At 43.2% G+C, this 14,614-nt stretch overlaps 1 protein-coding gene across 3 annotated transcripts in view; it reads right to left on the reverse strand.

Moving 5' to 3' along the window:
* The window catches only part of Ss18 (SS18 subunit of BAF chromatin remodeling complex), a 65,687-nt gene that overhangs the window by 41,054 nt on the left and 10,019 nt on the right, over window positions 1-14,614 (reverse strand). The gene's annotated exons all lie outside the window — the stretch shown is intronic.

The following is a 14,614-nucleotide window of genomic DNA, read 5'->3' on the forward strand; positions in this document are numbered from 1 at the left end:
GCAAAGATTACTGTATAGCTGCTGCAGCCCATGGCTGGAGGATGGGGCCCACCAAGTAAGATGGGCCTTCAAAGACTTCACAAAAATCTCCCCTTAGACCAAGATCACACTTAAGAGAGAAGCCTTAACAAGAGTTCATGGGCTGGAGAGATGGCTTAGCGGTTAAGCGCTTGCCTGTGAAGCCTAAGGACCCCGGTTCGAGGCTCGGTTCCCCAGGTCCCACGTTAGCCAGATGCACAAGGGGGCGCACGCATCTGGAGTTTGTTTGCAGAGGCTGGAAGCCCTGGCGCGCCCATTCTATCTCTCTCCCTCTATCTGTCTTTCTCCCTGTGTCTGTCGCTCTCAAATAAATAAATAAAAAATGAACAAAAAAATATTTTAAAAAAAAGAGAGTTCAAATTAACCCTCATTCAACTCAAAGTGATCTCCTAGCATGTCACACCCCAAAGTGAAACAATTCTCACTGGAAGAAAGCAACAGGGACGCGAGCTTCTATGTACACATCCACAGTGTGGCTGGCATTCTGTTAAACAAACAGGGCATCCGGGCATGGCAGTGCACACCTTGAATCTCAGCATCCGGACAGGCTGAGGTAGAAGGATCGTCATGAGTAATGGCCAGACTGGAGCTACAGAGTAAGTTCCAGGTCAGTCTAGACTAGAGTAAGACCCTGCATGGGGAAAAGGAAAAGAAGAAAAGGGCAGAGCATTCTAAGGGGGGAGACATGGTTCAGTGATTAGCACACCTTCCTGTCCAAGCATGAGGGCCTGAGGGGGCCTGATTCACAACCTACGTTAACAGCTGAGCATGGCCAGATGTACCTGTTACCTCAGTCCTAGTACCCTGGTCTCTGGAGAGCGGAGAGCAGGGAATCACCCAGGCTTGCACACAGTATCAGTAAGAGATTCCAGTTCAAGCAAGTGATACAGTGAAATACTCGGCATGTTATCTGGCCACCACAAGCAAGTGCCCTAGCCACCAACCCAATGAACCATCTCTCCACTCCTTCTTACAGTATTTTAAGGGATAATCTTCAAGATCCTTAGTATTTTTGGAAGACACTTTCATTTATTTTAAATATTGCTGTGAACAATTCAAACATTTGCATACATACATATACCAAAACATTTCTATTCTTCATAGTGAGACATATCCCTTCTCTTTACATATGTAGATTATATTAGGTGGGCATCGGGATTTTGCATACAATCCTGTAAATACCATATTTGTTATCTGAAAGATCATCAAAGTAAAACAGCCCCCAAAATTATTAATCCCTAGAAAGGTCCACTCAGGTCCCTACAAAAGACAGTGCTGTCTATGAAAAGCATGTGTTCAGAAGGGGGAGTTTTCCCTAATCCCCAATGGCAGAACTGTAATTTCTTCCACTGTTTGAAATGTACTTTCAATACAATGTTTCTAAAGTAGCATATATTATACTGGAGAATTTGTATTATCTTTTGATCATAGAAGTTATAGACATGTAAAACACTGTTTTACATTTTTAAAGAAATCAAATCAATATCTTCCTCATTTCTTCCTTTTTCATCTCAAAAAAAAAAAGGATTCCTCACTTCACGATCAGATAAATACTGATGCCTTAATTTGTCTTGAATCTATTAAACACTACAAAGACATTGTATTTTTAGCCCACTTCCTATTTTAACTATGGGATTTTCTTTAATTATGAGTGTGTAAGATGTGTGTGCATGGGTACGTGTGCGCCACAGAGTGTGTGTAGAGGTCAGAGGACAAGCACGGGGTGTTGATCCCGTTCTACTTCGCTTGAGACAGGGTCTCCCTTGTTCTGCTTTGTGTGCACCAGTCTCTGTGGCCTGTGGGCTTCTGCACCCTCCTGGCTCCTCTTCCCACTGCCAAAGTTGCATTGGGATCACAGCCACATGCGTCCAGCTTTTTACATGGATGCTGGGTGTGGTGGTTTGACTTAGGTGTCCCCCATAAACCTAGGGGTTCTGAATGCTAGGTCCCCAGCTGATGGCAATTTGGGAATTAAAGTCAACTAGAGGCAGTGTACTGTTGGGGGAGGGCTTACGGGTGTGATAGCCAGCTTCCTCCTGCCAGTATTTGGCACACTCTCCTATTGCTGTTGTCCATCTGATGTTGTCCAGGAGGTGATGTCCACCCTCTGCTCATGCCATCATTTTCCCTGCCATCATGGAGCTTCCCCACGATTCTGTAGCAAGATCAACCCTTCTTCCCCAGAAGCTGCTCTTGGTCGGGATTTTCTGCCAGCAGGGCGAACCAGACTGCAACAGTAGAGAACTGTACTTGGGCCAGCAGACTTGCTAGCAAGAGCTAAGCCATCTCTCTAGTCATTCAATGTTTTAATTAACTTCTCTTATTTTGTAGAACCATGGTAGGCACTAGAGAAAGAAGATCAGGCTGTGGTAGGTAAAAGAAAGGTTAGGAAGTCTGACACTCCCACCATGCTCCTGACTAAAAGAACTCAATGCTCATACCAACTTAAGATGCAAATACCAAAATAAAACCTGTGGGCACAAAGGAAATCTTATTTATATCAGACAAGAGAGGGGGAGCTGAGGAGAAGTGAGCTTTATCAATATTGTGCAAAACAGGCATATGAAATATACAAATGGTTATGTCTAGCAGAAGCTACATTCTTGTCTCTCACTCAGGCAAGAACATCCATATTTGGGAACCATCTGTGAATAGTTAGAAACCTGAAGTCTAGATATAGGAAGCTAGAAGTGTGGATAAACTTTCCAAGGAAGAACGTATAGACTGAGAAAATGCAAGTATGACAAAGTGATGAGCTGAGTGTGGATTGACAGGTAAAAAGAAAACTATCATGGAAGCCAAAGGAAAAAACCTGTTAAGAAAAAATTGCATTATCATACTTACTAAATAAATAACATTATCAGGTTAACAAACACCATGTCTTAAAATGATGTCAATTCTGAAGAAAAGTTATTTTGCTAACTTTGAATAAGACTGGAAATCTTTCATTTAAATAATATCATAATTAGGGGCTAGAGAGATGGCTTAGCAATTAAGGTGCTTGCCTGGGAAGCCTAAGGACCCAGGTTCAGTTCCCCAGAACCCGTGTAAGCCAGGTACACACAGTGGCACATGCGCCTGGAGTTTGATTGCAATGGCTAGAGGCCCTGATGCTCCCATTCTCTCTCCTCTCAAATAAATAAATAAATAAATAAATATAAAATATCTAATAATATCATAATTAAACAGCAAGCTACAGAATAGTGAGAAAAAGCAGGATAAAATACTTTTATCTCTTCTATTTGTACCAAAACCAGATGGAAGGACAGGGGATAGAACTCAACATACAGTGGTTGCCTTGGATGTGCACAGCCTGGAATTCTTGCCCACCACAAAGAGGGTACTGATTAAACTGATATATTCTGAGCTGGGCGTGGAGGCAGAGGTAGGAGGATCACCTTGAGGTCAAGGCCACCCTGAGACTACATAGTGAATTCCAGGTCAGCCTGGACTAGAGTGAAACCCTACCTCAAAAAAGAAAGAAAAAAAAAAATATATATATATATATATATCCTGCCCATCTTCCAAATGTTCCACGGCTTTCAGCATGTGTTCTTTCACCAATATTATCACACTTGTACAGGAAAAATTACTGTATGAAATGCCACCCAATGAAGTACTTACAAGATGCTCTAGGGCACTGGAGAGATGGCTTAGTGGCTAAGGCTCTTACCTGGGAAGCCTAAGGACCTAAGTTCAATTTCCCATCACCCACATAAGCCAGATGCAAGAGGTGAGGCATGCATCAGGAATTCGTTCACAGCAGCTGGAGGCCTTGGCATGCCTATCCCCTCAATCTCTCTCTCTCAAACAAATTTAAAAAATTCTAAATAATGCTCTGCAGCTGACTCACTGAACCTAGAATGAAAGTGTATTTACTGGAGCATTTGGAAAACACAGCTACACAAACACTGCCCAGAGTTTTGTAGAAATGTTACATCACAAAAAAAAAAAAAAAATTTACACATCAGAAAAATGAAAAGCAATATAGAAAATATAAAGAAGAAGCAATTCTAGATTGGATGAGCGCTTTGTCAGTCAAGTGCCTGAGTCACAAAAATAAGGACCTCAGCTCAATCCCAAGAACTCACGTAAAAATACCAAGACAGGTGGCAGATACCAGTACCCAGTGTTGGAGGTTGGAGGTGGGAACAGATGGATCCCTGGGCTCACTGGCTTGCTGGCCAAACCTGGTAAGTTCCAGGCCAATGAGAGATGTCCACCTCAAAGAAAGAGGACAGCATACCTGAGGGAAGACCCCCAAGGCTGTCCTCTGGCATCCAGACACACAAGCCCCTGCACATGTGTATAGCAACATACACAAAAAATAATTAGCACAACACCCTCTCATCCATTTCTGATTTGTTGCTTCTTGATTTAAAACTAAGGAGGAGGGCTGGAGAGATGGCTTAATGGCTAAGCACTTGCCTGTGAAGCATAAGCACCCCGGTTCGAGGCTTCCCCAGGTCCCATGTTAGCCAGATGCACAAGGGGGCGCACGCGTCTGGAGTTCGTTTGCAGTGGCTGGAGGCCCTGACACACCATTCCCTCTCTCTCTCCTCTAACAAATAAATAAATAAATCTTTAAAAAACAAAAAAAGGAAATAGAGTCAGGAATGGTGATACATACCTTTAATCCCAGCACTCAAGAGACAGAGGTACGAGGACTGCCATGAGTTTGAGGCCAGCCTGAGACAACACACACACACACACATATATATACACATACATATATACATACGTATACATATATATACATACATACACACATACACACATACACACACACACATGAATGAGTGAAAATAAAATGACCAAAAGAAGCACTGGTTCAATAAGTTATTTTTCTTTTAGGGATTTTGGTTTCTTGACTCTTGAATAGGATACACTTCTAAAAGCAAGCCAGTTACAGATACCTAAAATATTACTATAAATACAGATTTCCTCTTAGGGGAAATGGAGAAAACCTGAAAGTTGACCTTATGAGCACATTTCCAATTCCCATAACCATTTAACTGAAATGAAATGAAAAATCACATTCCTGAAAACTTGAGTAATCTAACGGCCATACTGCCCCAAACATGCCTAATCTCATCTGAAAACATGAGTAAAATAAGTCTAAGATACACAGTTCTTGGGCTGGGGATATATCAGTGATGAGTACTTCCACAGCCTGGGCAAGGCCCCGGGATTGATCACCAGACACATGCATGCCCACGTAAACTACAATTTGTAACAGTCCTCACCTCTGGTAGACTGAACTTCTGCTACTGCTAATGTAGCTTTCTCATGCTCATCTTCCCTCTGCAACCCAACATGTATCCCCGTTTCCACTGGCTCAACTCTCTTCTCTCTCTAATGATATTTAGTACACATATTCTTTCTAAAATCCACCCTCCCTTGTAAACTCAGCCCCCTCATATCTGTAAATAACAACTGGCCATGTATTTTAAACTTTGACCAATGTTGAAAAGCAAAAACTTTATTTCAAAATATACGAAAAAGCAATGTCCATCTTCAATAGTAAAGTACAATACGAAATGGTGAATCCTTTTGTAATGAAGTATCCCTTCCTTTATGACAGTTTTTGTCCATGTGATGGAGAACTAATATATCACATGCAATAATTAGATGTAATAATATAACACATATGGGTAAATTTTCTATCCTATAAGGAAAATGTAAAGTCTATAAATAACAGATGCAGAAGGTAAGAGTCAGAATTTAATAACAGATGAGTAGAGATTTGGAGCACCAAAATTAATCTCTATAACAAGTTAATTTTGCCATATTAGCATCTCAAGAAGCATGGCATCCCCACTGAGAAATCCTGTTGGTACTGAGCTGATAACCTCCTCCATGTAGACCTGCTAACAGAAAGCTGGAAGAAGCCATTCTGCATGCAGTTCAATGGGAGAGAGAGAAATCACCAGTGAAGATACTCCACAGTGGACACTGCAAGCCTTATATTCAACCAGCCAGGCCAAATGAGTCAACAGGTGCAATAGTGGCATGTCTGTCATGGTGGAAACCAACTGCCCTCTAATTGGACTGGAAGCCCGCTCCATGGGAGGAAATACATCCCTGATACTGAAAACTTAAAACAGGGGTAGTCATGAGCCCTAGAGGTGTTAACGTCTGCTGCTGGCTGGCTAAATGTATGTATATACTATGCTTATCAAACTGCCTGGTAAGCACTTCTCTTAATGTTCATACCCTTATATTAACGTTACTCTCACTTTGGTAGAGGACCTTCTTCTCTTTTCTGATGGCAGTGACCTTGGGACGACTCAGAAGGTATCATGGTGATGGAAAGAAACGACTGCAGTGCTCAGTACTACAGTCCCTCTATCATACCTTCCAAGGCTCAGGGTCTATTGCAGAAGAGGTGGCAGAAAGAATGTAAGAGCCAAAGGAAGAGCAGGACTCCTTACAATGTGCTCCCCACAGACACAAAATGGCCTGGATATCCATGACCTCACAGTGCCTGACACTACCTACACAAGACCATCATAATAGGAAGAAAAGAGACTGATTGAGAGGGGGAGGGGATATGAGGGAGAATGGAGTTTCAAAAGGGAAAGTGGGGGGAGAGAGGGTATTACCATGGGATATTTTTTATAATCATGGAAATTGCTAATAAAAAAAATTTTGAAAAGAAAAAAATATATGGCATCCCTTCAGAAAGGCAAGAGAGCCAGGAGTGGTGGCGCACACACTCAGTAGGCAAAGGTAGGAGAATCACTGTGAGTTCAAGGCCAGCCTCAGACTACACAGTGAATTCTAGGTCAGCCTGGGCTAGAGCAAGCAAGACCCTACCTTGGGGGGGAAAAAAAAAAAAAAAGAAGGCAAGAGAAATGAATAACTAAACCTCAAGATACACAACCCAGCAATCACAAGGCCATGGCACGGGGGATGAGAATTCAAGTCCAGTTTGGGACTACATAGTCAATTCAAGGCCAGCCTAGACAATACAACTAGACTCTGCTCTAAAGCACACACGAACACACACACACACACACACACACACACACACACACACATATTCTAACCAAAAATTGTTTTTATATTTTTATAAAACTAGGAGAGAATGTAATAGTTTCTGGCAAGTATTTTAGAAGCTATACCACTTAAGACTTCAAGATAATTCTACATGTTGTAGGAATAATACTTCAAATTAGGACAAGTTGACATAACCCAGGCTTGCCCAAACCCAGAAGTTACAAAGAGAGTTTGATGAGGTGGCAGAAGAAGGGACGTGGAGAGCGGCACGCCACAACCAGCAGAGGCCATCTTTTACACTGCGCCTCTTCCCCAGCTACTCAGGAGATGCGGTAAGAGCGGAGAAAGGAGTGCAGTGAGAAGCTCAAGAACTTTGATCCCCAGCAACATCAAGAACTCGATGTTTGGGCCATAGACAAACGCTGCTCTGGGCTCTGGTTGGCAAAGCTTCTTTCTGCAGCGCGTGGTGAATACTGGAGACTCGAAATCATGGAAGTGCCGAGAATAAAGTGACTGATAAGCGTGCGGTGCTAAGGCGCCCCAGGGCTAGGGGAGCAATGCAGAAGGTGGGCAGGAGTGGAAATGACATGGCTGTTCCGCTCACGAGCTCACGGTGCTTGCTGCTATCAGCACAAGATCGGGTCCGCCAATATTCCCTCTGGGTGGCAGAGGAGCTCGAACCCCCCCCCCCCAGGATTACTGGCAGTTAGTGGTTGCTGGGGCACTGGCATTTTCTTCTCCTGCCCTAGTCCCTCAAAATTATCCTATTATTGACTTACACACAGATGACAAAGGCTTGCTTTTTCAGTCCCTACCATAACTGGCAGGCTTCGCTGTCACTGCAAAGTCCTTCTCAAGGCCTGGCCAGCGGCCCCACCTTCTCTCAGTTGAGGGTAAAAAGGCAACACACCCCATTAGACAAAAATTTCACTAACCTCCTTCTCTGAAAGTACCAATCAGATTGTTTTCAAAGGTTTACAAATCTCACTACAAAATCTTCACTTACAGCTAGCCCTGGATAAAAATTTTTTGTTAGATGTTCCCTACAGCTACATTGATCATATTGTTACTCATTTTTCTATCAAACCTCACCAATTACAATTATCTGTTCCAAAAAAAAGCTAACAGTATATACTCATCAACAGCTCTTATGTAACCTCAACTGGCTCCTACCTTCCTTGGCAATTCCTAATGCAGCTCTTTGCCTTTCTTAAAGGGGACACTAGTCTAAACTCACTTCTAGCTTTATCCTAATGCAGCTATTTGCCTTTCTTAAAGGGGACACTAGTCTAAAAACTCACTTCTAGCTTTATCCTAATGCAGCTATTTGCCTTTCTTAAAGGGGACACTAGTCTAAACTCACTTCTAGCTTTATCCTACTGCAGCTATTTGCCTTTCTTAAAGGGGACACTAGTCTAAAAACTCACTTCTAGCTTTATCCTAATGCAGCTATTTGCCTTTCTTAAAGGGGACACTAGTCTAAAAACTCACTTCTAGCTTTATCCTAATGCAGCTATTTGCCTTTCTTAAAGGGGACACTAGTCTAAAAACTCACTTCTAGCTTTATCCTAATGCAGCTATTTGCCTTTCTTAAAGGGGACACTAGTCTAAACTCACTTCTAGCTTTATCCTAATGCAGCTATTTGCCTTTCTTAAAGGGGACACTAGTCTAAACTCACTTCTAGCAGCTGCAGCTAATAAATCAAGCCATACAACAAAAACAGCTAGCTTTCTCTCGCACTCCTAGACTTACCTGTCTATTCATTTGTAACACTCCCCATTCTCTTACAACAGTGACTGAATGATTAACTGCCAATTCCTATACAGCTTAACAAAAAATTTATACTCAACACCAACAAAGAATTACTTATTTTTGGTTTTCTGAGGTAGGGTCTCAGTCTCACGCTAGTTCAGGCTGATGTGGAATTCACTATGTAGTCTCAGGATGGCCTCCAACGCTCAGCAATCCTCCTACCACTGCCTGCCAAGTGCTGGGATTAAAGGTGTGCACCACCTCGCCCGGCCCCCTTTCTGCTTTTAAACAACTCCCCAAACATCCTTATAGTTTACTTACAGACTCTATGTGGGCTCAAGCCATCCCACTTTTATTTCAAGCCACCTTGGCTTATACATCTGGTTCCTTTTTATTATCAGTCTTTACTTCTATTCAAAGCCTTCTTTATAAAGGAAACTATCTGGCTTTCATTCAACACATCTGATCCCATGCAAAATTGCCCGGCCCCCTTACAGAGGGAAACTATCATATAAAATACCCAGTTATGCCTCTCTTTCGACAAACAACTTCTCATTTATTTTTTTTCACCAAGCAAAGAAATCCTAACAAAAACAATTTCAATTATCACAGATTCAAGCTCAACTACTCAGTCTTGTCTTGGCTGTCAGTCATTGGGACCCATTATCAAGGGGAGTAAGCCCCCGGGTCTTCATCCTGATGAACTGGGTGACAAATGGGCATAACTCCCATTCCTTACTTTGGTATTTTAAATTTGTTCGTGTCTGTGTTATTTTTTCTTGGTTTGATTTTGCTCAATCACATGAATCTGCTGAGCTGTTTGCAAACATTTACTCAGGACTTTTTCTGTCATGGAAATTCCACAACAAATTATATATGTATACTTATATATCCAAAGATTTTACCTCTTTTTGTCAACTATGAGAAATACACGTTTCATGGCATTCCCTGTAACCCCCAAGGACAAGCTATGGTCAAGCAAGTCTATTTATTACTCAAAAGTCAATATATAAACAAAGGGGGGTATAAGGGACTGGCTGTTCAAGAACAACTTGCTAAAGCAACTTTAAATTTTTTAAATTCATCTTCTCAATTCCCCTTAACATCTGAAAACAAAACAAACAAACAAACAAACAAAAGAAAAACCACATCGAAAACAAGAAGTCTGGGTACCAGGTTGCATTTCTTCTCTGGAGTCTGAGGAGATTGTATCTGGCCTCTGTGGCTGTGTGCAAGATGGTAGGGGAAATACCAGGAAGGATCCTGAATGTCCCAGAAGCCGGGAATGATGTGTGGAGATTTTGAAGTTTTCTGAGAATCCAAATGCTGCTGCAGGAGGGTGCGAGGGAGGGTCCCTGGGCCCCACAAGCTGCAGGTGGGGTCACGTGAGGATGAACCTGGGCCCCACAAGCTGCAGGTGGGGTCACGTGAGGATGAACCTGGGCCCCACAAGCTGCAGGTGGGGTCACGCGAGGATGAACCTGGGCCCCACAAGCTGCAGGTGGGGTCACGCGAGGATGAACCTGGGCAGTTCAGCGGGCAGGAGTGGCTGAGGCTGGCTTCTCAGAGGACCTTCTACAGGGAAGTGAGGCTGGAGAAGACAACAGCCTGCGACTTTGGGGACAGTGCCTGACCAAGCCTGAGTTGATCTTCAAGCTGGAGCATGGCTCCGGGCCACAGGGGTGTAGCAGAGGCCTCATCCCAGAACTGGCCAGGGTGAAGAGAACAAATTTAAAGAAAAATGAACTGGAACCCTTTCCCTGTCCTGTATGTCCTCTTCGGATGACAATGCCCGCATCTTACATGTAGCTGCTTGACCACAAGCCTTCTGCCAGACATCCAAGTGACAGGACAGCATGTCATGACGGACAAAAATCGTAAGGCAAACAAGAGCCTGGGCACCGGCTGTAACCTTCAAAGCCATCCCTCAGTCATCCTATCAAACAAGCTGCACCTCCTCAACTCAAAACTATGTCCCCAAATAGGTCCATGACGTGAGAGTCAAATACTCTAAACACAGGCCTACGTGAAACCAAGACAGATTTCAAGTTACCACTTTGAAAGTAACTGTACGCCATTTATGTCTTGTTAAATATAACATATTACATGTCCTTTGGCTTTTTTTTCCATTTTTACTTATGTATGAATAAAGTTCCATACTGTGCATGATAAACAGCATGAATAAAGTTATAGAACAAAAAACAAAACCAAAAAAAAATGTTTTTACGCAGATCCATGGTTTTATGTAAGCTACCTGAAGGGCTCAACCAAGAGCTGACTTCCGTTCTTCTCATCACCTGGGGCCCAGGCTCTGCTTCTGTGCTGTCTCCCACGGGTCCTCTTGGGATCCCAACAAGACTGGCCAAGACATACTATGAGCCAGCACCCAAAGACCACGACCTGGCAGCAGACAAAAAACTCTCCCCTAAGCTTCAATTCCCCGGCGCTAACTCCACCAGCCAGGATGAGCTACCTAAGAGCCAGTAGCTGTCTTAGTCGTTTGCCTTCTCATTACCATCCGATCCTGCCTCTGCGGCGTCCTTCGCAGGGCCGTCAGAGCGGAAGTGAGGCTGACCATGCTGCCCTCCAGAGCGCACCGGCCCAACCAGACCACCTCACCCTGACACGATCTCCACGGGAATACCTCTTCAATGTGCAAAGTAGAGGAAGCTGAGAATCCGTCTCACAGGCCTTAAAGGTGACTTTTCAAAGAATATTTCTGTGAGAAGCCCTTTCGGTTAAATTCCTATCTATGCAGGGCTGGAGAGAAGTTCGAGGCTCTCGACTCCCCAGGACCCACGTTAGCCAGATGCACAAGGGGACGCACGCATCTGGAGTTCGTTTGCAGTGGCTGGAAGCCCTGGCATGCCCATTCTCTCTCCCTCTCTCTATCTGCCTCTTTCTGTCCCTCTCTGTCTCTCTCAAATAAATAAACATAAATAACAAAAAAAAAAATCCTATCTATACTGAACTCATGCCCTGAAGTTAATCTTAAAACCATGTAACCATGCAACCAGCCTGCTTAACAACATAGCCAAATTTCCTAGCCTCAGATCGTCTCTGCCCTGAACTTCACAGAGGACCAATATGGACAAGGCATGTTGGATATGCTGACATGACCTCAAGCTGAGCCCTTTGCTTCATCCTCCAACGAGCTGGTTGTACTCTTGGCCCAGATGAATGTGCATGTTCATGAGACATGCTAGTCACCACTGAAAGCAACGGACATTAAAAGTAACAAACTGGCTGGGCATAGCGGCGCATGACTTTAACCCCAGGGAAGCAGAGGAGGATCTCTGGGTTTGAGGCCAGCCTGGGACTACAGAGTGAGTGGCAGGTCAGCCTGGGCTAGAGTGAAACCCTGACTCAAAAAAGAAAAAAAAACAAAAAAAAACTGGGGCTGAAGAGATGGCTTAGCGGTTAAGCACTTGCCTGTGAAGCCTAAGGACCCTGATTCGAGGATCGATTCCCCAGGAGCCACATTAGCCAGATGCACAAGGGGGCGCATGCGTCTGGAGTTCGTTTGCAGTGGCTGGAGGCCCTGGCACACCCATTCTCTCTATCTCTCTGTGTCTGCCTCCTTCTATGTCTGTTGCTCTCAAAAAAAAAAAAAAGTAAAAAACAACAAAAAAAAAAACCTTCAGAAGAAAAGGAAAGTAGCAAACTGCCCACAAGAATGCTGAAAACAATAGGTGGCCTTCAAACATTATAATGTGTGTTTGTGTGTGTGTGTGTATGTGTGTGTGTATGTACGTGTATGCGCACATGTATTCATACTAGGGATCAGCAGAGGTCAGCTCATCTTACTCCTAAATCTCTTCCTTTGAGCCAATGTTAAAGAAATTTTGGAGTCAAAGTTCCTTGTCCCTTGCTCACATGACCTGCTGTTTCTCATTCATATAATGCTGATTCTTCTCTCAATTACCTGACAGGATGTTTTTCTTTCTTAAAAAAATAATTACAAAGATGGGGGCTGGAGAGATGGCTTGGCAGTTAAGTACTTGCCTATGAAGCCTGAGGCCCCCAGTTCAAGGCTCGATTCCCCAGGACCCACATAAGCCAGATGCACAAGGAGGCACATGCATCTAGAGTTCGGTTGCAGCGGCTGGAGGCCCTGGCATGCCAATTCTCTCTCTATCTGCCTCTCTCTTTCTCTCTCTCTGTCACTCTCAAATAAGTAAATAAATAAAATAAGCAAATAAATTTAAAAAAAAAAAATTTAAAAAAAAAAGTGGCAGAAAGAATGTAAGAGCCAAAGGAAGGGTAGGATGCTCCTCCAGACATAAAATGGTCTGGATATCCATGACCACACAGTGCCTGACACTAACTACACATGACCATCATAAAAGGAGGAAAAGATCATGATATCAAAATAAAAGAGAGACTGATTGAGAAGGGGAGGGGATATGATGGAGAGTGCAGTTTCAAAGGGGAAAGTGGGGGGAGTGAGGGCATTACCATGGGATAGTGTTTACAATCATGGAAATCGTTGATAAAAATAATTAATTAATTAATTTAAAAAAAAACAAGTATAGGGGCTAAGGAGATGGCTCAGTGATTAAAGGCATTTTCCTGCAAAACCTGGTAGCCTGGGTTTAATTCCTAAGCCACTCACATAAGCCCAAAGTGGTGCTAGTGTGCGGGTTGTTGCAACAGCAAGAGAATCTGACGTGCGCACATGCACGTACACACACACACACACACACACACACACACACACAGCTCATAAGTGTAAGAATTTCAAAATTTACCATTCTGTAATCCCAAAATGATATGAAAGACCTGGCCAACAAAATAAATAACTATAACTATTAAAACTGTTCACGGAAAGACAGGCAGGGAACTATAAAAATGGACTGATCGGACTGGAGAGATGGCTTAGCGGTTAAGCGCTTGCCTGTGAAGCCTAAGGACCCCGGTTCGAGGCTCGGTTCCCCAGGTCCCACGTTAGCCAGATGCACAAGGGGGCGCACGCGTCTGGAGTTCGTTTGCAGAGGCTGGAAGCCCTGGCGCGCCCATTCTCTCTCTCTCCCTCTACCTGTCTTTCTCTCTGTGTCTGTCGCTCTCAAATAAATAAATAAAAAATTTAAAAATAAAAAAAGAAAATGGACTGATCATGTTGGGATCAAATACATCCATTGTGCAGTCTTAACTGGGGAAAACAGAACACTGGAGCAGATCCACTTGGTGTGATCCAACAGGAAATACACAATACTACCAATGAAACACTCAAAAAACCTAATTAAGTTTCTCTGATTGTTAGTTATAGCCAGTGAGAGATGGAAATCCATGTTAAAAAGTGATCAAGCAGCCAGGTGTGGTGGTGCACGCCTTTAATCCCAGCACTCAGGAGGCAGAGGTAGGAGGATCACCATTGAGTTCAAGGCCACCCCGAGACTGTATAGTGAATTCCAGGTCAGCCTGGGCTAGAGCGAGACCCTACCTTGAAAAACCAAAATTGACTGAGTATATAATTGCCAAATCCGTAACTCAATTCTATCAACAATAATGGAAATTAAAAAGGATCTATCAATCCAGATTAATACCAACTAATGTTATCTGAGGACCTCAGATATGAGGCAATCAAACACGTTTAAAACATTTAGGTTTTTAAAGAAAATTGGAGATAAACTGCTTATTATAGATGTTAAGAAATTATGGTAAAGCCAGGTGTGATAGTACACACTTTTAATCCCAGCACTCAGTAGGCAGGAAGAATGCCAAGTCTTAGGCCAGTCTGAAACTAAAAAGTAAGAACCACTTCAGGGGAAAAAAAAAAAAAAAACAACCAGAAAAAAAAAAAAGAAATTATGTTTAAGT

The sequence above is a fragment of the Jaculus jaculus genome, chromosome 15, assembly GCF_020740685.1.
Source record: "Jaculus jaculus isolate mJacJac1 chromosome 15, mJacJac1.mat.Y.cur, whole genome shotgun sequence".
NCBI classification, from domain to species: Eukaryota; Metazoa; Chordata; class Mammalia; order Rodentia; family Dipodidae; genus Jaculus; species Jaculus jaculus.